The sequence below is a fragment of the Mchenga conophoros genome, linkage group LG17, assembly GCF_057382185.1.
Source record: "Mchenga conophoros isolate Kocher_MC1m ecotype Shallow Benthic linkage group LG17, M_conophoros_male_GT1.1, whole genome shotgun sequence".
Classification (NCBI taxonomy): Eukaryota; Metazoa; Chordata; class Actinopteri; order Cichliformes; family Cichlidae; genus Mchenga; species Mchenga conophoros.
In genome coordinates, this window is record NC_140542.1 from 30,904,471 (window position 1) to 30,927,434 (window position 22,964).

At 41.3% G+C, this 22,964-nt stretch overlaps 1 protein-coding gene across 12 annotated transcripts in view; it reads left to right on the top strand.

Moving 5' to 3' along the window:
• LOC146555711 (ELKS/Rab6-interacting/CAST family member 1-like) overlaps nt 1–22,964 on the top strand; it is a 157,545-nt gene that overhangs the window by 14,816 nt on the left and 119,765 nt on the right. The gene's annotated exons all lie outside the window — the stretch shown is intronic.

The window sequence follows — 22,964 nt, forward strand, 5'->3', positions numbered from 1 at the left end:
ACAGTAAGTCATTAAAACAAGGTAAAATAGAGAAAGTAGAGAACACAAACAAACAGCATTAGTAAGTAGAGATAGGGAGAGATCATGATTATCCAGAGAAATGAGTAGCGATACAGCAATTAATGAGCGGTGAGAATTAGTTGGAAAAGCCAAGTTTTCAAGCTTTTCAAGGATTGAATGGAGTCAGAGGCACAAATGGTAGCAGGAAGACTATTCCAGAGGTTTGGTGCTATAGAGGCAAAAGCACGATCACTCCTAGTCTTCAGGCAGTGCCTGGGCTGGGCCAGAAGTAACTGACCGGAAGATCTTAAAGAACGGCTGGGAGTATAGAGACTGAGGAGGTCGGTGAGATAGTCAGAGGCAAGGTTGTTTAGGCATTTGAAAGTAAGCAACAGAACTTTAAAATACGAAATGTAATAGGCAGCCAATGTAAGTCAGAGAGCACTGGAGTAATAGAGACAAACTTTCTAGTTCCGGTTAGGAGACGAGCTGCAGTATTCTGAACGAGCTGTAATCTTTGGAGGTGAGCAAGTTGGAGTCCAGAGTAGAGCGAGTTACAATAATCGAATCTGGAATTCACAAAGGCCTGTATCACTTTTTCAAGATCAGATATTAAGTGTTTGACCTTTGAAATTTGGCGCAATTGGAAGAAGCCAGATTTAACCACTGAGGAAACCTGTTTATCCAGCTTAAATGAACTATCCAGACAAACACTTAGATTACTTACAGTATCTGTAAGAAAGCCAGCAAAGGGACCAAATCGGGCAGCTAGCTGGTCTCGTGGAGTGTGACTATCAAACACCATAATCTCAGTTTTCTTCTCATTTAAAATGAGAGAAAGGGCTGACAGCCGCTCTGTAACCTCTTTCAAGCAGTCAGACAAACGATTCAATGAAGCTGGCAGGTCATTAGACAATTGGAAATAGATTTGAATGTTGTCAGCGTTATAGCACTCGTTTCTCTAATGGTATGGGGGACTATGGGTGCTGAAGAGAATATACACATTTTAGAGCAACATGTGCCATCCAGATGATGTCTTTTAACTGAAATCCTTGCAAATTTCAGTAAGACAACGCTAAACTGCGTACTGTATCCAATACAACGATATGGCTTTGTAGTAGAAGAGTCCGAGTGCTGAACTGGCCTGCCTTCATCCCAGACCTTTCACCAGCTGAAAACATTTGGCCTATCATGAAACGAAACACAGGTTAAAGAAGACGAAGGACTGTTGAGCAGCTAGAATCAAGAATAGGACAACATTCCCAAATGTCCAGCAACTCTGTCCAGCACCTGGAGCCCATTCTTCGTACGTCGCTTACTACATCCAAGATCAAATGACACATCCAAGACCAAATCATCGCGCTAACCGTGAGCTCGCTAATCCGGTTCTCCGAACACACCTGCTGTTGACGATTAGTACAGCTGGATGAAGTAATGTGAGATCACTGGGTGTCGTAACAGGGGCTACGCATCGATAGTAGAAACATTGATCGGCAACCCTTTGATTGGTCGGCGAAAATGTCGAAGGAGCGCGTTCGGTATTTTTCGGCAGCAGAGCAAGAACTCTTGAGTGAGGGATTTCAGGAGTTTCAGAGTTTAATCAGAACGCAAGGGAACACTGCAAAGGCTGCAAAAGCAAGGAGAGAGGGCTGGCAGAAAGTTGCTGACAAATTAAACTCGTAAGTAATTTCATATCACACTATATTATCCAATATTATATTACATTATATTATATTATGTTATATTATATCCCCTTTCACATTAGAGCCACAACAGGACCCACTAGAACATGGGAACAAGTAAAAGTGCAATATAAGAATATTCTACAGAATGGTAATATTTACCACTTATATTGCTTTTCGTCTCTTGGAAAGAGACCCTGGAATACTCTGTTTGTTTGTTCATAACAGCAACCAAGAAAAGGGCAGAGCAGAAGAAGACAGGTGGTGGTCCTGCACCCCCTCGTCAACAAGTTGGTTAAGTGAATAATACCCTCACGGGAAAATCAATATCTCTCAATGAGCACACTGTCGCGCTGAGCTAAAGGATCCTGTCTATCCCGCAATATATGCTGAATTCTGAAAACTCTCCTTATCAATCTTGCACCTTCCGCAATGGGCTGCTCGCGTAAACGGACAGGACATGGCTGCGACAGACTTCCCAAATCCACCTTCGCTTTTATAGCCGTGGTCTCTCATCTTGATTACACGAAGTAATTTACAATTACTACTCTGAAATATGAATTACATCTGTAATAATCACATACATGTAATAGAATGTTAATAGTACATTTCCCTTTTTTAGGAAATGACCTGTATGTATCTGTGTGACATCAATAAAAGGATCAAGTGCTGCATTATCTTTAGTTACATTGATGTTATTTATTTATGGTGAAACAGTGGTGGAATATCGCTGTTGCTTTCGTATAAATGAAGCGGACATACCTGCGTGGCCGCGATCTAATCCTGTTTACATAAAGTAAACCTGCTCCCGAGCAGGTTTACGCTTACGGCTCTGTTGCTACGACAGCAAGTCCCGGATGAGCTTCGGGGAACCGAACGATCCAGGATCACGCGAAATCGTCAACAATCAAATCCAGCTAACTTACTTAGCGAGGTACGAAGAACGGGCCCCTGGTCTCCTCAGTTTTCAGATGTTTGCAGACTGTTACGAACTTTTTGAGATGTGCTGCTTCAATAACGTTGCTTCAAGATGATCTTATTTGTTCCTTATAACGGTACATTTTCCAGGTTATATATGTTTTTGTGTTCAATTATGAATAGATTAAGGGGTTATGAGATTTATAAATTGTTGCATTCTGTTGTTTGTTTACATTTTATGTAGAATCCAATGTTTTGGAATTGGGGTTGTATTTGTTGGAAGAAGGTGATGGTATGTCTAGGTGGAGTTAAACGGTGTCTTATGATGTTTTTAAGTGTAAATGAGTCATTCCAGGATTTGGTGGTGGCAGCAGACACCTAAAGCTTCTAAAGATCGTTGCAGCCGTACTTAATGTGAAGACAAGGCTTTATGCTTGATTGGCGAGCTAACAGATGATGTCACATTTCTGTCATAGTGGTGTCACCAGTTCCTATAACATTTTACACATAAACCTGAACTGATCGTGTCATCCACTTTTGCTGATACAACCATGTCACTGGCCCATGTACTAGTTTGTCACATTGGCAATTTAACACCTGCTCTGATCTCTGCATGCGTGTGTGTTTGTGTGTTTGTGTGTGACAGGCTTTGATGTTTAAATGCGGAAAAAAAGTGGGAAAGGATTTCAGGTTGTGAAATTACATCACCAAATATTAAATCAGTGTAAGAGAAATTGCAGCCAGTTTCACAGGTGTTGGAACATGCGCGGTGTCTGCGTGGCTCCTGATATGCTGAGTTCAGATGTGTGTTTTGCGTGTCCGCATTAATTCAAAGTGGTTCAGTGTGTGAGAATAGATCAAACAAAGGAGCACATGATAAGTTGATTAATCTATCATGTACCTGGCCAGCTGCCAGCCCTACACTAATCCTCAGCTGCCTTCACACACACACACATGCACACACTGCTTTGTGCGTGTGCATGTGTGTGACTGTGCTGTGCCATAACAGTGAGTGAATGCACATGCCAAGGCATGATCTCTCTTATTGGAAAATATGTTCTGTACGCTCACCCCCCCTCTCCTTTCACTTTCATTCCCATTCTTTCCTCCAGATAAATCACACCCATTTAACACAATCCGTTTCACTGCCTGCTCTCGCCGTCCTGCCACTTTCTCTTTTTCTGTCTAATTCTTTCAGTGTTTTCTGGCTTTTTGTTTTCCTCCCACTCCCATTTTTCTCCCCTCTTAGTCATTCTCCTTCTCTTCTATTTCTGTCATCACATGCTAAGTCAGCTTTCACATTCTCTTTCCACCCTCCCTCCTGCCGCTCTCTGTCTTCGCCATCATCTTCGCGTTAGAAATCAAATTAAGTTACCTCCCAGTAATTTTGGGATATGTGAGTTCGGAGACGCACGCACACACATGCACAGTGGCTCACGCCCCTGCTGAGGAATGCTCATCTCTTCTCCACCCTCTGTCTTTCCTTTCCCTCCTTTCCTCCTTACTTATTCACCTCCTCCTACATGCTCAGCCTACTATCTTTACCTCTGTTCCACCAGTTTCTTTCTTTATCTTTTCCTCTTTTTTTCTCTCCGGACTTCCTTGTGTCTTTCCTTTCCTCACAAGTACATTCAGTGTCTCATTGTAAAAGCCAGGAAGACAGGCAGCCTTGATCTCATATGTATAGAGGCAAGATCCAATTAATAATATAGCTTGAACATATATATTTTGAACATGTGTACTTTATTTAGTCTTAAATCATGCAAAACTTCACATCTCATTTAATTCGATGAGTGTTTTTACTGCTTTCTTAAATTAAATTGACTTATGATTGGAAAAAAATAGAGCAAAAATACAAAAAAATAAGCAAAAATCTTTTTAATAGTCTTCACTGAGGCTTTTTGTGTGATGATGGACTTAAAGGGGTTCGTTTAGTGTGGCATTCTTAAAGATTGTTGAAGTTAGGATTTTATTAGTATAATATGAATACCGATGCTCTTGGTACTAGGGCTGTCGAGATGCCAATAACAGTAGAAATACACGATTCTTGGTAGTCAGTTCAATACCAGAACAAAATGCTTATCCTGTGTTCTTAAGCATAAACCCTGCTATTATGCCTAGCACCTGTGGCTAAGCTAGCAATGGCTACTCAGCAAAAAGTGCTTAAACCAGCATGACTCTCCTGTAATGAGGTAAATCTTTCAAAGACTGTTTTCCTGTCTAGCGATTGAGAAACACACAGCAATGTTAAACAAACTCGCCTAAAACCGGAAGTCAACGATGTTATAGGAGGGATAAAACTTTGTTTGTCCTGGCTTCTATCTGTACCTTGGTTCTGGTACAGGTACCAATTTAGTACGGGTTCTCAACACCAATCCCTAGTCGCTCCAGAGCTCTGACAAACTCACAGAGGTTTTATGTGTCTTTCAGATGAAAACAAAAACAAATAATTTGGGCAAATACAGGAAATTTGCCAGGTTCTCAGTTGAATCAAATGAGAGGCTTTTGTAAATGGCCTGTATTTATATAGCGCTTTACTAGTCCCTAAGGACCCCAAAGCGCTTTACATATCCAGTCATCCACCCATTCACACACACATTCACACACTGACATGACACATTTTGTGTCATGTCCATGCTGAGGTTTAGATTATTATTCTCCTGCTGTACTCTCATTTGCTTTATATTGTTTAATTTTCTTCTACTTGTTATCAAGTTATTCCTCCGCCTGCTTATTGCCGACTCCCTCTCCATCTCTTCTTCGATAGCCTCACCATTTCACTCCTAGTATGGGACTCCTCTTCTCACTCTTCACCCGTGGAAAAGAATAGACACACCATAGTCTCACAAATCTATTGATCTGCATACACACGTCCACTCTGTTCAGTGTTGTCTGTCTTACTTCTCACGTTTAGTGCACGGCCTTGCTTCACTTTCTAAAATGTGTTTGAGTGTGCGTGTTTGAGTGCGCTCACCCGATTTGTTCCACCCCTTTGATCACAGTAGGTAAGTACAATGTTTCGTGCAGGAGGAGGGGAGGGTGGGGGAAAAAAAATGATGAAGGAATGTTTGGAACGCACAAGGGAAGCATCACTTTCCCTACTTTCTCCCCATCCTTTCCCTCTCTTTGTTAATTTGTTTCATAAACAAAGCAGTTTTATCTTTTTGTATCTCCTCTCTCCGTCACGCTTCCTTCAGTTTCCTTTAAAAAATATGTGACTTCACACACTCACAATAGCAGTTAGTATTTATGGCGTCCAGCAACTCAGCATCATAGTTTCCATTTGTTGGTGTTCTCTCCCAAAAATAAATCCATGCACGACAGAAGAAGTAAAAAAAAACAGAGCATGCTGCTATTTGGTCTGCAATCCAACCTAAATAATCAGATTAAAGTGTAATGCGATATGCAGGTTGTGCTACACGTTGTAATTGTTAACAGGTTTTCCTCATTTTAAGTATAGGAGTCTTACTGCCTGTTCTACGCAGTTTGTCCCAGCGTTGAATCACCCCGTCTGAACAATGACCGCTCTGTCTGCCCATTTCTGGAGCTGCTAGATGCAATCTGTCATGTACTGTACTCGCGGCGAGTCATGTGACGTCAGAAGCAACATGTGTGAGAATGTGTGTGAAAGACACTCAGAGAGAGAGAGCGACAGTGTGTCTGTATGAAATAGGAGTTTTCGACCTGCTTGTTTTCTGATAGCAGCCTCATGCATGTGTCAGGAGTGGTTGTGATTATGTAAATGTGTGCATGCATGTGATGCAGACCTGCCATCTTCAGAAGTTTTCTGATGACTCTGCGGTGGTTGGATGCATCAGCAGGGATGATGAGACAGAGTACCGGGCTGTGGTCGACTCCTTTGTCACGTGGTGTGAGCAGAATCATCTGCAGCTCAACGTGGCAAAGACCAAGGAACTGATCGTGGACTTCAGGAAGACCAGGAAACACTTGACGCCTGTTTCAATCCAGGGGGTCAGTGAGGTCCTTCAACATCTGCCAGAAAATGCTGAGGATTTTCTATGAGTCTGTGGTGGCCAGTGCGATCCTCTATGCTGTTGCATGCTGGGGGAGCAGGCTGAGGGTCGCAGATGCCAACAGACTTAATAAACTGATCCGTAAGGCCAGCAATGTTGTGGGGATGGAGCTGGACTCCCTCAAGGTGGTGTCGGAGAGGCGGATGCTGTCCAAGATAAAGACAATGTTGGATAACACCTCCTACCCACTCCATGACATGTTGGTCAGTCACAGGAGCTCGTTCAGTGAGAGACTGAGATTACCGAAAAGCACCACTGAACGACACAGGAAATCATTCCTGCCTGTGGCCATCTCCCTGTACAACGCATCCACTTAACACACTGTTTGCTGCTACAACTACACATGTTTCTTTTCCAAATATTTATTTATAAGTGACTTATGTATGTATGTATGTATATATATGTATATATTGTACTATTCTTAGTTAGCGTATTGTCTGTCTTGTCTTAATGTTGGTTTAAAATGGAGCACTGTAACAAAAAATAATTTCCCCCAGGGATCAATAAAGTATTCTGATTCTGATTCTGATTCTGATGTATGTGCTGTGCTCTCTATATTTATGCGGGGTGTGTTTGTGTGCATTGTCATTTGAATGTATGCATCTTTTGTTGTGTTTGTTTGCTGGATGTGAAAGAGAGTACCATGAGGGAATCTGTGTCCTTGTTGGCAGGCTTATGTGCACGTCAGTACAATTGGGCTTTTGTGTGCACATGTGTGTGTGTGTCTGTATTTGTGTGTCTGCGGAGGCACAAAATGTGTATTGTTGTGTATTTGTATTTGCATATGGGTTAAGCGTGTATACAAATCACGCACATAGACACAGACTTGCAGGTGCATATCTTGCAGAGAACGTCTACGTACTCTGTACTTACTATTTTTATTTTGTGCATATGTCTCTACTTGCATGCAAAAATTTGTGGATTTTAAAGAATTGGAAGGCACATGTCAGTGTTGTGATGTTTGTGGGATTGTGGGAGTGTGCATGCACGCTCACCCATGCGTGTCCTTTTGTTTTGGCTGCCAATCGCTTTTGTACTGCTGCACTGTTTTCATTCTTTTCAGTTATTTAGCTTCATAGTTAAGGTGCTGATGGGAAATAAAACTCTGTGTGTGTGTGTGTGTGTGTGTGTGTGTGTGTGTGTGTGTGTGTGTGTGTGTGTGAGTGTCACTGTAGAGAGGCAGAAAGTGTTTTTCTCCCATCATAATATATGAATTTGTTGGCATTCCTCTTCCTTCAATTCATTTAAAGTTGTCTACGCATTGCATGTACTGCATATTGGTCTAACTTGAAGCCATAGGTGCTGTTTTCTGTTTATTTTTGGAGAAATGAATCTGTGAAAGTGTGAATGAGGCTGGATAAGTAAGAGGGTAATTCAAACAGGCAGTTGTGCACAGTTCCCGACACACCTGGGTGACATTTTCCCTTCAGGTGGAGGAATAGAGGAGATAAACACAGAGGAGAAACAGAGAAGATAGTCTTTCTTTCGTGTTTCTTCTGTCATTTTTCCTTTTCTCTTTTGCCCTGAGCAGCAAAGTTGGATAGATAGAAACACAAACTGGCACTTGAGTGTATTTTCCACTTCATGAACATGGCAGTAAATCAGGCCTTCAGGTTAATGTGTAAATGGATGGTGCCACCAGAGCCGAGGTCTCTTCCCTCACTGCGGTGGAAATGTTTTTCTGAATCATCAATAAAATACATTTATGAATTGAGAGATCACTAAATAGAGAACAAGGCACAGTTTGAATTAAAGGTAAAACATCAAACTAAGAGAAATCCTTTGGACTTTAGCTTCTGTGCTGACTGATTCAAAACTTATGTTGTAATCATTCCTCAGCACTTAATGTTATTACACCTAGATTTAAGTTTTAATTTCATTACGCCGAGCTGGCACTAAGATTGTCCTCATGAGCTCAAATGAGTTCAAATCCAATAGAATCTGACGTCGTCAATTGTTTCCTGTGTTAGATTTCCATTCACTGCACAGAAAAGAAAAATGTTTCCAGTAAGAGTTTCTGTGCCAGCTGGCTGTGAAAATGCTTCGCCTGGCAATCTGTATGCTGCCGTAGATTTAAAAAAAGACGGGGGTGGATAGTGAAGAATAGATCAGGAAGAGTGGATTGAGTAAAGATGTATAAAATGTAGCGAGTCAGAGGGAGGAAATCACGAGAATGGAGGATAGATCAGCGTGGAAGCAGGGGGGTGAGTGGTGAAAGGAGAGATGAATAGCACAGACAAATTGGGCTTAAGATTGCAGATGAAATGTAGAGAAAGACTGATGGGTGTCGATGTGACAGGAGAGAAAGAAAGACCGGACTTAAAAGTAGGTGATGAAAAAGAACGTCGGGATGTGGAAAAATGAAGGGAAATACATGTGCATGAATAAAAAGTAAAATAAGATGCTATAGAAATAGTTGCACTGTACTACTTTCCTGTCATTACTGGCCCTTGATAAATATTTCTCAATAAACTAGACACCTGAGTCTTAACCACATGTAGCTCTCTGAGATGGGGGGGCAGATAAAACAGAAGAAGAGGAGAAATTACGGAATTATGGAAAGAGTCAAAGAGAAAAAGCAGAGCTTGAAGACAGATTTACTCTGTAAAGATTTTGTCCAGGAGTCCCACCTGCAGCCCTTCAGCCCTGTAATCTCCGGTGTCTCTTTTTCTGTTCGCTGATTCAGTCAGTCAGCTGAGTACAATGGGTAATTCTGTTTGGTTAGAAATAAAAACAGAATTACTTGTTGATAAGCCGATGAAATTTCTTCCTCCTATAATTAGCTTATGGGGCGATTGTGGCTCAAGAGTTGGCAGTTTATCTTGTAATCGGAAGGTTGCCGGTTCGAGCCCCGGCTCCGACAATTTTTGTCGTTGTATCCTTGGGCAAGACACTTCACCCATTGTCTACTGGTGGTGGTGAGAGGGTCTGGTGGCGCCAGTGTCCGGCAGCCTCGCCTCTGTCAGTGCGTCCCAGGGCAGCTGTGGCTACAATGTAGCTTGCTATTACCAGTGTGTGAATGTGTGTGTGAACGGGTAAATGACTGAATGTAGTGTAAAACTTTGGGGTCCATAGGGACTAAGTAAAGCGCTATACAAATACAGGCCATTTATTATTTGGTTACTTTTGGTTTCAGCTCTATTTGTTATGGTAACATTGAACTATAAAGGCAATTTCTGTGATCTGGAAATATCAATACAGCAAAATCGGATGATTGAAGAGGTTATAATGAAGCCAGGGCTTTAACCAGATTAAATCGAGCGTAGCGTTTGTTCAAGCATGACATCAGGTCAAGCTCAGTTGCAATCCCAGAAGATCATCTCAACTCAGTGCTAGCTGATTTCAGCGGATGGCTCAGCTGCTACCCTTCTACACATGCTATTGGTAAACCTCACATAAATCATGGTTTTGGTCATGTTGTGCCCAAATAATAATGTCACCCACGACTCACGCGCATTTCGCCTGCATAGTAGGTTTTGCCACTCGTCCAAAATCTCTGCAGTAGTGCTGGTAACGAAATTGAACCGTGATCTGGGAATCTTTGAGCTTCTGCACTGATATGTCATTGAAAAGCCAGTAAAAGCTGCCGGAGTCATATACCCCTGTCTTCAGCCATGCCACCCACATGAGGTTATAAAAATTTATAGGGACAGAATCGGCCAAAATTACACCAAAGCATGATTTGTGCCTCTTCTGAGGACATAGTATAAATGTCTCTTTAGCCTGCCAACAGATGTTGTGCATCTGTGAGCTGCTTTGCAACCCACCTCTAGCCCCACTTTTCCTTCCCTGCTGTCTCACAGTCAGTGGCATATCTGATTGGATCCAAAATGCCACAGGGAGAGTGCTACCATGAACTACAAAGAGAGATTATATTTCTACAGTATTAACTACTCTTCACTGGCACTCTATTAAAACCAGAATTAAATTTATAATCCTTCTCCTCACATACAAAGACTTGAATGATCAGACCCATCGTATCTTAAAGACCTTTTAGTACAGTCTTACTTGCAGTCCCTAGAGTTTCTAAAAGCACATTGTGTGGCAGAGCCTTGAGCTGTCAGGCCCGATCAGGCAACCCTGAACCATCCCATAATTATTCTGTTATTGGCTCACGCTGCGGGGGAGACTTCACATGATGCACTAAATTTTTCTTCTCCACTCCTCACTCCCCCATGTGTTTATTTGCCACTACTGCATGTCATTAACTTTTGTGTTCTCTCATCTATAGTTTGTGTTTTGTCCTCGTCTCTCTGCAATCTCCTTTTTTTTCTCTCTTCCCCCTCACCTCCCAACCGGTCATGGCAGAGGGCTGCCCCTCCTTGAGCCTTTTTCCTTTGTTTGGAGGGCTTTTCCTGTTAAAAGGGAATTCTTCCTTTTCATAATCTCCAGGAGAATGCTCAGAGTAGATTGTTGAACTTTTTTTTCTAACATTGCAAAATAAAGCTCCATAACTGTTGTTTTGATTTGGTGCTTTATGAATAAAACTGAATTGAACTGATCATCTGTTCTGCTCCGTTCTCACTGCCTTACGCTTGCCATTTATAGACATAGAAGGGGACATGTGTTGCAGATGGAAATATCAATCTCTTTTTCACTATAGTGGTTGATATTGAAAGCTGTTCATTTGGAAATAAGCACAGCTAGTGTAAATGCAGTAGAATTTCATAATAAAAGCAGTATGTTAAATTGGGTTTCATAGCTGATCTCATAGTTTTCCTTTGGTTTATATTCCAAATAGTTTTGTGCAGTTTAAGGGACTGCATTTAACCATATGTCTGATTTTTTGGGGCGATCGTGGCTCAAGAGTTGGGTGTTCGTCTTGTAATCGGAAGGTTGCCAGTTCGAGCTCCGACACTCTCGGTCGTTGTGTCCTTGGGCAAGATACTTCACCTGTTGCCCACTGGTGGTGGTCAGAGGGCCCGGTGGCGCCAGTGTCCGGCAGCCTCGTCTCTGTCAGTGCGCCCCAGGGTGGCTGTGGCTACACTGTAGCTTGCCATCACCAGTGTGTGGATGATTGTGTATAGTGTAAAGCGCTTTGGGGTCCTTAGGACCAAGTAAAGCGCTATACAAATACAGACCATTTACTATTTTTTGTGTCTTTAATTTAACAAGTACAATATACATTTTGCAGTTTCAAGAACATTATTACAGATGGTCAAAAACTAAGACGTTGCTTCTGGAAGATTTTCTTTAAACACAGTGGGGAGATTGATGCTTGACTGAGACTGAGAGGATCTGTGATACAGGGTCCTTGTGGAGAAGACAGCAGGCAGGGCCAGTAAAGTTTTAAAAAGTCACTTCTCCACATGCAGTGATGATGATATCTTTGTTCTCTATCCTCTCTCCTTCTGTTGTTTGCAGTCTGTGCCTTTTTCCATCCTCTGCATGTGGACTCATGACTCATTATTACTGTTTTTTTTTCTATGTGTGTGTGTGTCTGTGTATGCATGCTGTCATTTTGCATGTGCAGGTTTATGTACTTGTGTCAGACGGTCGCACCTTCTACCTTTTGAAGTCAAATAAATAAAACACTATTGCTGCAGTTATCCCAGCATTTGTGTGTCCTCCAATTATTGTGGTGGGAGAATTTTGTGTGTGTGTGTTTTCACACACAAATGCTCATCAGTAACAGATGGTCCCCAAACCTGTGTGTTTATTTAGTGAGGATGGAGAGATAGGTGAGAGAGAGGGATGAAAGGAAGAGGGAATAAAGTAAATACAGAGAGTGATAGCAGGGCACCAAAAAACAGATGGACAGAGAAGAGGACGACAAAGGTGACAAAGTGTGGGCTAGAAAGCACAAGAAGGGTTTATATGCATGTAGAGAGTAAACTGTAACTGAAAAGAGAGCAAGACAAGCGAGAGAGAAAAGGGAGGAGACTTGTACACGCAGGAGTGTTATAAAACTTTAACTTCAACGCAGAGACATGGTGAAACAGCACTCTTTCCCCATGGTTTTCTTTTCAGAAAGACCCAGTGTTCGTTTTACAGTGGAAAGACAGAACGATCTGAAACTGAAAAGAAGCACAGGGTCAGTTTTCGCTGCTTTCACACAAGGCTGTTATTTTGCGAATTTTCCCTCTCACTTACTCTCTCTGCGTTTTTGTGTATGTGTGTCCCTGCGGTAGCCATGGCTTTCCTTATAAGGAGTGAGTTTGGGAGAAGTTGATGGGGGAATGGACAGAATTACAGTACAGTCACTCCCCCCCATGTTTTCTTCTGCTGCTTGTCTTTTTTCCCTTCAGTCTGCCTCTAAAGTCCTATATGATTGAGCTTCTCTTCTCTTCTCTTCTCTTCTCTTCTCTTCTCTTCTCAGAAGCTACTGATTAGGGTCAACATATAACACATATATATACTCCTGCCTTTTCTGTCTTTTCTGTCACATACACTTATTTCCGTCCTCATTTTTTCCTTTTTCTTTTTTTAATAGATGCATGTAATAATGCTGTTTTTGCATTCTTGTGTGTCTTCCAGCCATTCTTCTTCTTTGCATTTTATTTCATCCTCTTCATTATGTTCCACCACCTTTATCCTCAGAGAAAGAAGAGAGGGAGTGTGTTAATCTGCCTGTTGTCTAATGCCTGAGTGGGCGATTCTTTCAAACTGCTCACGGTCATTACACACACACGCATGCACACAAACACACACACATACACACAGCATGACCGCTGCCTCCAACATTATGTTGTCTCCTGCATATGTGTGTATCTCTGCGTGTGGGCATTATCATGCGTCCATCCTAATGTGTGTGTGTGTGTGTGTGTGTGTCGTGTATACATGTTTCTGTCACAGTGTGTCTTTTTGTTAAGGGGGAAGCATGACTCACCCAATGAGTGCAAAATAAGCGAGGGATGAGACGGAGGAGTAATAACGAAGGGATGGTTAATATTGAACGACAGATGAGCGGTGGCCGGAGGGAGGGATGACGTTGGATGGAAAAATTGTGACTATGCGCACAAATGGATTTTCTTTTCTCCTCTAACCATGAATAGGAATTATGTAGACTGCTCATTAGATTACAAGACATCGTTAATTTATTTGTCTATGATTTTTTTTAATCGACTCATTCATGTTCTGTTTTAAGCAATAAATGATATTTCAGTATGCAAACATACAGCAGCAGTGTATCCTACTAAATTTTACTTTCTTTTGCAAAAATTTGGTTCCAGTAATTTTTCTAGTGTTTGGAAATTTGGTCTCTACCTTGCTACAAGTGCCCTCTGTCATTTGTGTCATGGGAGGGGTCACCCTCACCAGTTATGCTAGTGGTCCCATGCAATCTTGAAGACCTCATATTACCATATCCCCCTCATAGAGTATTTGAAAGTAAAATGGGAAGCAGAGTCTTCAGCTTTCAGGACCAGCTCCCAGTTTGGATTCAGGAGACAGAAATCCTCTGCTTTTAAAATTGGGTTAAAACTTCCTTTTTAGACAAATCTTATAATTTGGGCTGGATCAGGTGACCCTGAACCACTCTAGCAGGCCTAGGTTGCTGGGGGCTTTGGACGATGAACTGAGTGTTTCTTCTTCACTTACCTCTTTTCAGTTCTCTATGCCTTTACACACCACTTTGCATTTAATCATTTTTCCTGTCTCTTTCTCCTCAACCCCAACTGGTCGCAGCAGATGGGTGGCACTCACCTAGTCTGGTGCTTTCTTCCTGTTAAAATGAATTTTTCTTTCCCACTGTTACCAAGTGCTTGCTCATAGGGGGGCTTGTCTGATATATGTTATTTTATGGTCTTTACCTTACAATATAAGGCACCTTGAGGCGACTGTTGTGATTTGGTGTTATACAAATAAATTCAAATAGAATAGAATTGAACATTTTGATATTTTTGCAAAAAAAAATACATAATCTGACATCCTTGGATCTGGTAAAAGAGCAAATGAAAATCACAGGTGATAGTCTATGTTCTGCTTAGAACATACCCTGTGTGTTTAATCTATGCCGTTATATTTTTTAGAGGTTGTGATTTTATGTAAATTTGGCTTTTTGAGTAACAGGTGCTGATGTGCATGTAAATGCAGTCATGACAGCCTCTATAGATAATATTTACAGTAATCATGACATTTTTTTTTTTTTTTTTTTTTTTAAATGACATCAGAAACAGCAGTATGCGACATTACGTGATGGCAGAGCTTCAGTTCATCCTTTGTCATTTTTTTTTTTTTTTTTTAATAAATAGGACAGGGGGAATGAATGAGAGAAAGAGGGGGAGAGAAAGAAAGAAAACCAAAGGGGAGAAGAGACGGTGAGAAGGGGGGGGGAAGAGAAAGAAAAAAAAAAAAAGAACTCCTGGGTCACCTGTATGGAGAAAAAAAAAAAAAACAAACAAAAAAAACAAACAGAGGAGACAGCAAACAACAAAGAGTAACATAATAATAGAGAAAACAAAGCACCATCACAATAAACTAGCTAGTCATAGATATCAGTATTTACTAAATAATAAACGATATTGTGCAGCACGCAAGATAGACAGCGCACAGTGTGCTTTGAGGCAGCAGCCAAGAAAGCTTTAGTCCGCGTCTGTGAATACCCATGTGTGCATACCTGTGTGGATCAGCATGCTTGCATTCCAAAGGTTTCTCCATGTAATGATCTGCTAGGGAGTGTGGGGGGGCCACAGCCCCGTCCTCCAGGGTGTGAAGTGGGTATGGAGTAATCATGACATTTAAGGAGTTGACTACTCTCACACTAAACATTTCAAAACCACTGTCCTCCAATGTAGGGCTGTGCGATATGACCAAAATCTCATATCCCGATATAAGAATTCTATCGTAGATAACGATATAAATCACAAAAACGTAACATTTTCTGTAAAGTCTGTGAATCTCGGGCAGCTCGTCTTGCGGGAAGTGTTTCCAGCTGCGTCATGTAGCTGGAGTCGAGTGTTTTAACCGATGCATGAAACGATACATTTTTAGACACAAGTTGTAACGGCCGCCGTTTTCTTTGTGAGTATTTATTACACGGCGAGCTGCGGGGAAAAGCCTGCTCTAACGTTTGACTCTAAGGTTTATTTTTTAGCACCTGGCGGCTCTTTTTTACTTCTCCGTAAATAATCTGCTCTTTCACGTGATTCAGTTTATTTTGAAAAGTCTCAACAGGATCTTGAGCTTTATTGTGAAAGGTTTATGTGGAACATAAACAAGCGGACACGCGATGCTGTTACCGTCATTGTTGCTAACGACAACGCATAAAAACAGGCGCTTGTCCGTCCATAGTGTGGTTATATTAAATATAAGAGAAAGCGAAAACTTTAAGAAATGAATATAGTCACTACAGTGACCATCAAAACGATGAAAAAATATTGTCGTAAACAGTTTACTTTGCGACACCACGAAACAAACGATAGCATAAAATGAAACGATAGACGTTTTTATATCGTCATCTGAGATATATCGTTATATCGAACAGCCCTACTCCAATGTGTTCACATAAGTGGATTCTATCTGATTCATACATTTCATATGCAGCTTCAGCTCCTCTGAGGTAGAGATTTATCATCTTGATTTGTCATCTCATGTTTTTTGTCCCCGTTTAGATTTTCTTCTTTTCTTCGCTCTTAGGTGAGGTGTTTTTGCAAAGAAGAAAGAAAGAAAACTGATGCAAAGTGAAAGTAAAAAATTTCCTTATTTTCAGTAGCCATGCCGTGTTGCTTTGAGTAAAGTTTCTTTTACTTCGTGATTCTGACCATACGCTCAAACCGAGTCGGTGTACATGTATGCATGTTTGGTGCATACGCCCCCATTCCCATGAGAAATCAGGAAATATTTGACAGGGTCAAAGGTGATAGCCACAGATGACTCAGCAGAAACTGAGAAGAAAAACAGAACTTTCTCTCTCTCCTCCTTCTGTTTCTAACACACACAGTTAACACTGTTTTCTCCCTTTTCCCTTTCTCCTTATCTCCCACTCTGCTTGCTTTATTTTCTTCTTGCTTCCTATAATATTTTCCTCCTTTCTCCCTCCTTTTTTCCTGTTCTGGCATTTCTCAGCACTACATTCCAGCTGTGTGTGCGTTAGGGGGAAGGCAGTAACACAAACTCTGCGCGCATGTGTGTGAGTGTGTGCACGCTCTGTTTCTGAATTGTTTGTGTGTAAACTTTGTGCTTCTGTATGTTCATGCTGCATATGGTTGACTTTGATGGAGAGGCACATGGATTCGCATTTGCGTGAGGATGACTGTTTCCATGACTCTGACATGCTTCTGGGTGCTTGATGTGAGGGTGTGTGTGAATGTGATGCATGGGTTCATTTTATTAATGCGTGAATAGCACATGAAACACAGTACATACTATTCAGTATTATAATAATGAGCATAGTTATTTGTGTTTCTCTCTTTTATTCCTTTTGGCATGCCAGCTTTCCCCTGTATTCTTAATGTTGCCCCCAAGTAGTTATCCTGTCATAAGATACACTCAAATGGATTTATTAGGAACACTGTGGCCCTTTTTCCTTCTGAACTGCCATAATTCTGAATGACATAGATTTTTCTCTGTATTGATACAGTAGCATCACACAGTTGCTGCAGATTTGTTGGTTGCATATCTATAATGCAAGTCAGCTGTTCCACCACATCCCAGAGGCACTCTCTGGGTCTGAGACCTGGTGACAGTGGGGGCCATTTGAGTACAGTGAACTCAATGATATGAGTTTGGAGGCGTGGGACATTATCCTGCTGGAAGCAATCATCAGAAGATGGGTACACTGTGGTGATAAAGGAGTGGACATGGTTAACAACGATATTGCAGCCTGACTTGCTGATGCAAGGCAGGATGGTGGTGTAGATGTTTACTCTAAATTCTGACCTTACCATCTGAATCTCGCAAGAGTAATCAAGACTCATCACACCAGGCAGTGTTCCTCCAGTCTCCAGCGTGTGCAAAAAGCCACCGTTTCCTGTTCTTAGCTGATAGAAATGGCACTCAGTGTGGTCTTCTGCAGCTGTAGCCATGCTTCAAGGTTGTGTTGCATACCTTGGCTGCATTTAGTAGTTATTTAAGTTACTGTTAACTTCCTATTAGCTGGAAGCAGTCTGGCCATTCTCCTCTTACCTCTGACGTCAACAAGGTATTTTTACCCAGAGGACCACCGCTCACCGCTCTTTTTCTGATCTCCGTAAACCCTAAAGATGGCTGTATGGAAATTTGTGTTAACATGCAGCTGAACAGGTGTACCTAATGAAGTGACCAGTGAGTGTATATATCAGTTAATTTGTAGGTTACCATCAGTGTTGGGAAGGTTACTTTTAAAATGTATTCCGTTACAGAATACAGAATACATGCCCCAAAATGTATTCTGTAAAGTATTCCGTTACGTTACTCAATGACAGTAACGTATTCTGAATACTTTGGATTACTTAATATATTATCATGCTTTTTACAACAACGTGAATGTACTATTGCTGTGTGATTTATTACTATTACTGAAGGTCCGCGACTCCGAACTGTAGTAAAGGGACCTCTGACTAATACGGCGGGGTCCCTGTCGGCTTGTAGCCGAAAAATAGCTCTACTTTGTTGTGTGGGTCAACTTTTCTTGCGAGAGACAGAGAGAGGCGTTGAAAGGCTGCTCCAACGGAACTTATTGTTTCGGAGGAAAACACGAACACGGTGTACAGTCGAGTCTTAATAGCTTACTTACAACTGGGCTCGTCAGGCACTCTTCTTGGCTGAAGTGGTTATTATTATATTTACATGCTTCCAGCTCCCGTTTTTCCTTGATGACAACACGTACCTTTCCACTCCCCTTTTTCTCCCTCCTCGCGTCCATTCTCCCTGCAGCACGGACTACACTGCCCATGATGCTACATTCTTTAGAGCTATGCTTGTAGCATTCTGCCTGTTAGCTTAGCACAACAACAACAACGAAAAGGCGCTCTCTCACCCAGGAAACACACAGTCGCAGAGAGAGAGAGAGAGCGTCGCCCTGTAACCATGGCAACCGTAACGCTGCCGCCTTGAACAACAGATCGTAGCTGTCAAACAAAACCCAAACAGTCCTGACCCGCGACAAAATGAAACAGGAAAGTACCGCAGTGTAATCCATTTATTTCAACAAAGTAACTGTATTCTGAATACCACCTTTTTAAACGGTAACTGTAACGGAATACAGTTACTCATATTTTGTATTTTAAATACGTAACGGCGGTACATGTATTCCGTTACTCCCCAACACTGGTTACCATTATTTGCCAAAGCAATTTATATGGCAGAATTAAATCACTAAGGTGTTTAAGATATGATAATTAAAAATTGTTATGTGTCTTTTGAGCAACTAATCAATCAGTTAACTTAGTGTGAACCCTTTATTTAAAGCAGTTGAAGCTACGGTGCATTTTTATTGGATATGGGTGGGTCATTGTTTGCATGTCAGAGGTAGGAATTAGAGTTGGGTTGGAGGAAGGAGGATTAAACCAGAGAAAGAATATTTGAGTGAGGAAAGGGATGCTTTCTGTCACTCTCTGTCTGGCTCTAAATCTTCAGGGGAGTCCTAGAAATGTCAGCCTCAGCCGTCAGATTTGTGTGCATGTGAGGAGCTTTTGTATGAGTCAGCAAACCGACCCACACATGGCGATACGATAAAGAGAGAAAATGATCAAGACAATAAAGATGTTCACCATCTTTAATTTGGTTCAATACAAATGCATAAATTTGAAACAAACCAGAAGAGATGCTGCGCTGGCTCTCGTGTGACATAAAGCAGAGTACAGACAGTTGCTACAGTATTATCTCATTACCTTTTATCCAATTTTTTGTGTCTGTTTATACGAGCATACACTATGTTTGTGATCACTATCAGCTCCTATTTCCTTTTCCTTTCTTCTTTCTCATCTTTTATATCTAAGGATTGTTTCTTTTTGTCTCCTCACTAATCATTTTTTCCTTTTTGCTTGAATCGTTTCCCTTTTCTTCGTCAGTGTTCAGCAATCATAGCTGCAGGGGAGCGATAGCATCTCATCTTTTCTTCTTTTTTAATAACCTCTCCTGTTTACTTCTGCTCTCACTCATGTGCATCTCTCTCAGCGCTTTGGTACCTGTATTATTTTTATCTCTGGAAATACTCCATGACTAGTGTTGCGATGACCTGGCCGCTGTTCAGGTTGTTTGTGACGCATTTTAAAACAGCCTGGGGACATCAGTGTGACATCACACACACACGCGCGTACACACACACACACACACACACACACACACACACACACACACACACACACACACACACTTTTATAATGTGCTGCTTTTGTGTGACTAAGAGGTAGCCATGTCACATCATCTCCTGTCATGATGGCTGTGATACTTACCTGACGGGAAACTTTTAGAACACATTACAGAGATGACACACATATGCTACCTCAGTTGGTCTGTCAGCTACTCACATGTTGGATAAGCGCGATCTTGACCTATTTTGTGCATGATTTTGAATAAAATCTAATGATTTACTTTGGGATTTCTTCATTTGACTCTCTGCAGTTTATTAATTACAGATACATTTTTGAAGATGTTAAAGGTCCACCCACACTTTTAGCATGAAGAACTTATTATTTCATTGATGCATTTCAGCCCATGGCCTCCATCAGAGACACTAATAAAGTCGATCCTTACACTACAAGTGCTGCTGACGCTTTAAGCTCGTCAGACTTTATGCTCTTCTCTTTGAAGAAGGTGAAGTGTTGCTAGAAGCCTCTTCTCTGTTTCTAAGATACACTTTTTCAAACCTTCTATGCTCCTCCGAAAACTGTAAACACACAATTTTCAGAGTACATCTGCAAAACATTGGACTCTTTTGGTAAAACTTAACAATCAAATTATAACTTGGTTGATTTATCCTCAAAGGATCACACACAGCCTGTAAAAGCAATAAACTACTGAGCATTCATTACACAAAATACCAGAAAAATGTAAAAACAGCACCACAGAAAAAACGCTCACACACACACATATCCATCCATCCATCCACCTATCCCTCTTGTTCTCCTTATCAGTTGGGTTGCTGTGACAGCAGGCTTAGCAGGTTATTCTACCTGCCCTTCTACCCAGCCACACTTTCCAGTTTCTCCTAGGGGATCCTGAATTATTTCCAGAGATAATCAGTATAATCTGCAGGTTGTGTCTTCTCCCAGCTAAGTGCACCTGGAAGACTACCAAAGGAAGGTGACCAGTAAACGTCCTTGTCAAGAGACCTGAATCACCTCAAATGCTCCTTTTGACATGTAGGAGCAGTGGGCATTCAGACATCTCTCTGGATGTCTGAGCTCCACCTCATCGCATCTCTAAGGCTGAGCACAGCCATCCTACAGAGGAAGCTCTGCTGATATTCACAACCTGATTTTTTGCAGTCATTTTTAGATTTAATAACCACAAGACAGGCTTGGGACACATATGAACTGGTAAATTGAAAGCTTTCCCTCTCAGCTCAGTGCTCCCTTAGACGCGACAATCTTGCAATCTAATCTTGCAATTCTACAAAAATAACATACACATGCACGCAGGATACACAAAATATTCAAGACTGTGGTAAATCTGCTGAGACTGGGTTTTATTATTTGTCCTGCTTTACTCATACTCATGGAAAAATATAAAATGAAATAGTCCATATTCAGGTTTCACATGCATTTTAGGGCTCATAAGACCCATCCATGTCTATTATTGTGAATGAATGAATGTGTTTGTTTTGACATTTTTCTCACACAGCATAATTTTGCATAAAGAATTCAATGAATGCTGTAAACATTACAGAATGTTGCATGAGAAAGATGTGAAAGTAGCTTCTGCTATGAGTAAGAAGAAGCTACTTTCAGCTGCTCCTTTATTCACGAGGGGTTTTCACAGCCAGTAGCTCTGCATCTTTTATTTGGCAGATTTTTAAACCAGATGCCCTTCCTGACACAACCCCAAAGGGATTCATGTCTCCTCTCAGGGCTGTAAACCACTACACTATGGAGCCACACCACAATCACAATATGTCATCCATCGCCATTCCAAGAACAGGAACACAGCCTGTCACCGCGGCTCAAATGTTAGCTCCTCTGCTTCTCAGATTATTTCCAGCCATTCTTGTTATAGATTCTTATCTCACCTTGCTGACTGTGCACAGGCACATAATTGGTAAGTGACATCACAAGTAAGAAGGAATAGTGTGAGGTAGTTGTGTTTAAGAAATGAAATCACTGTGCAAAATCTTTTTAACTGAGTTTAGAGTTTTGCAGTAAGTGTGAAAATGATGTGATTATTTAATATATTTATTAAGTTATTTAACTGCACAAGGAATGGTGCATTTCAGTTCCAGTTCAGAGAATTATACTTTTGGGTTGTTTTATTAACAGTTTAGAAAACTTGTAATATGCCTTTAAAAATGAGCAATCCCATTAGGGATTCATTAATTCAGCTTTTCTTTACCTTTTAATTCCTAATCCCTCACTGATTACATTGAGTTAAACAAAACACGAAGCAACATTTTACTATAGGACTACTGCTTGTGCATTTCTGATTGGTGTATTCCTGCTGACGATCTTGACGCAAACAACTAAAAACTTTAGCAAACAGCAAAGGTCCACAGTCTGGTTAAAACTGCCTGCTCTGTTGCATTTTTTTTATCCTTATCAGACTTGCAATGACAACAGGATGAGCACAGCAGGCCAAAGGTCTTTGCTTTGCACTGGTGAGCCCCAAGAGCTCCTGGGTCACCCTGGAGATACTGTATAATCCCTTCCAGCATGTTTAAGGCATGAGGTCAGACTTCTTAAAAAGGAGGTGGAAAAACAACACTGAGCTGCTGATAAAAAAATCAGTGTTACAGCAGCAGATGTCCCAGTAACCTCAAATTACCACACACACCATTTGGCACACAGTGAACCAAGAGCCATTGGGAGATCTGGAGGAAAAGGACCTGCGTTGTTGTGGATTGTTTTACACTGTGTGGTGTTAAAGAAATCCCTGTTCCAAAGGTTACTGTATAGATGTGCTTATTGGTATTCTGGTGTACAGTGAGATTATAGAGACAGAGTGAGTTGGTGAAGTAAGCTGACCAAGACGTGTGACACTTACATACAAAGATGCACAAAAGGAAGGGACGGTATAGAAAATTTAGCAACTTGTAGCAATGACTTATAAAATTACCATTAGTGAAGCTAAGAAAGCAGGTACCAAGTTAAACTTATCTCAACTTTGGACTGAGCAAGCGAAGTGACTAGCAATAGGTGTAAAGGATTATAGGTGACATTAGACAGTTGCTATGATGGACATTGCACGGTCTGGAATATCCATTATAGTAATCGCTCACTCTTTCATTCGTAAGCTGAACATCCCTGTTTCCCTCCCA